Raw genomic sequence first — 2,101 nt, 5'->3', positions numbered from 1 at the left:
CCTGAACACCTGAACACCTGAAGACCTGAACACCTAGACACCCGAACACCAGAAGACCCGGACACCTGAACAAATGAACACCAGAAGACCTGAACACCTGGACACCTGAACACCTGGACACCTGAACACCTGAACACCTGGACACCTGAACACCTGAACCCCCTAACACCTGGACACCTGGACACCTGAACCCCTGAACACCTGGACACCTGAACACCTGGACACCTGAACACCTGAACCCCTGGACACCTGAACACCTGAACACCTGGATACCTGAACACCTGGACACCTGAACACCTGAACCCCTGAACACATGGAAACCTGAACCCCTGAACACCTGAACACCTGGACACCTGAACACCTGAACACCTGGAAACCTGAACCCCTGAACACCTGAACACCTGAACACCTGAACCCCTGGACACCTGAACACCTGGACACCTGAACCCCTGAAGACCTGGACACCTGAACACCTGAACACCTGGACACCTAGACACCTGAACCCCTGGACACCTGAACAACTGGACACCTGAGCCCCTGAACACCTGGACACCTGGACACCTGAACCCCTGAACCCCTGAACACCTGAACCCCTGAACACCTGGACACCTGAACACCTGAACACCTGGACACCTGAACACCTGGACACCTGAACCCCTGAACACCTGGACACCTGGACACCTGAACCCCTGAACACCTGGACACCTGGACACCTGGACACCTGGACACCTGAACCCCTGAACACCTGAACCCCTGAACACCTGGACACCTGGACACCTGAACCCCTGGACACCTGAACACCTGAACCCCTGAACACCTGGACACCTGACCCCTGGACACCTGAACACCTGGACACCTGAACCCCTGAACACCTGGACACCTGAACCCCTGGAAACCTGAACACCTGAACCCCTGAACACCTGGACACCTGAACACCTGGACACCTGAACACCTGAACACCTGGACACCTGAACCCCTGAACACCTGGACACCTGAACCCCTGGACACCTGAACACCTGGACACCTGGACACCTGAACACCAGAACACCAGAAGACCCGGACACCTGAACACCTGGACACCTGAACCCCTGGACACCTGAACACCTGAACACCTGAACACCTGGACACCTGAACCCCTGAACACCTGGACACCTGAACACCTGGACACCTGAACACCTGGACACCTGAACCCCTGAACACCTGGACACCTGAACACCTGAACACCTGAACACCTGGACACCTGAACACCTGGACACCTGAACACCTGAACACCTGAACACCTGGACACCTGAACAACCGAACACCTGAACACCAGAACACCAGAAGACCCGGACAACTGAACACCTGAACACCAGAAGACCGAACCCAACGCTTGTTGCAGAGAAAACATTGCTATGTTTGCGTATGGTGTAAACAGAATCTATCGCTATTTTCACCTAGTGTGAATAGCTGCTGCCTATAATAAGCGAAGATGTCTTGTTAAGATATTTGTTTTAAAAATTATTAAATAACTGAATAATAAAAAAGCAAACTACTTGACAAACTACTTGGTTGTAGGTCATGAATTCAAACCTAATGCTGATCTCTGTTTTAAGACACTGATTTTTGCAGAAGTAAAAAACGTGAAAATGTAAAAAGGTTGTAGACGTTTGTTTACTGTAAACCAAATGTATTGAATTGAATAAAATGTTCTTGTATAAAACATATGTTTTACCAAATAATTTGGCCCTTTAAAATTGCTAGAAAATCAGAGCCGTATGTCTAACCAAGTTGTGTTGATATCACAAAACTTGAGCTGCTGAAATGCTTTAAAGTACAATTTCCATGGTAACACAATTTCAAAAAGTTTTTTACAGAGTGTTGAAGCTTTTCAATGAAACGTGCCACTGTACTGAAACACTGACAGTAAACCGGCTTCAGTTTTATTTTCCAGAATATCATTATTTTAATGAGGCTTTCTTCTTCTTCATTATGATATCAGGACAGTTGTACTGTACATATTTGACTTTTATTCCATAAATTAAAAACATGCTGATAAATAAAAAATACAAAAAAAAATAGATTATGAATAGAATTTTTTTTAATCAGTTAATAGAGCCTG

Source organism: Siphateles boraxobius, unplaced genomic scaffold (genome assembly GCF_051911475.1).
Source record: "Siphateles boraxobius isolate OS27281-9 unplaced genomic scaffold, OSU_SipBor_1 166, whole genome shotgun sequence".
Classification (NCBI taxonomy): domain Eukaryota; kingdom Metazoa; phylum Chordata; class Actinopteri; order Cypriniformes; family Leuciscidae; genus Siphateles; species Siphateles boraxobius.
The sequence above is the reverse complement of the archived record's forward strand: the minus strand, read 5'-3'. Positions refer to the sequence as shown.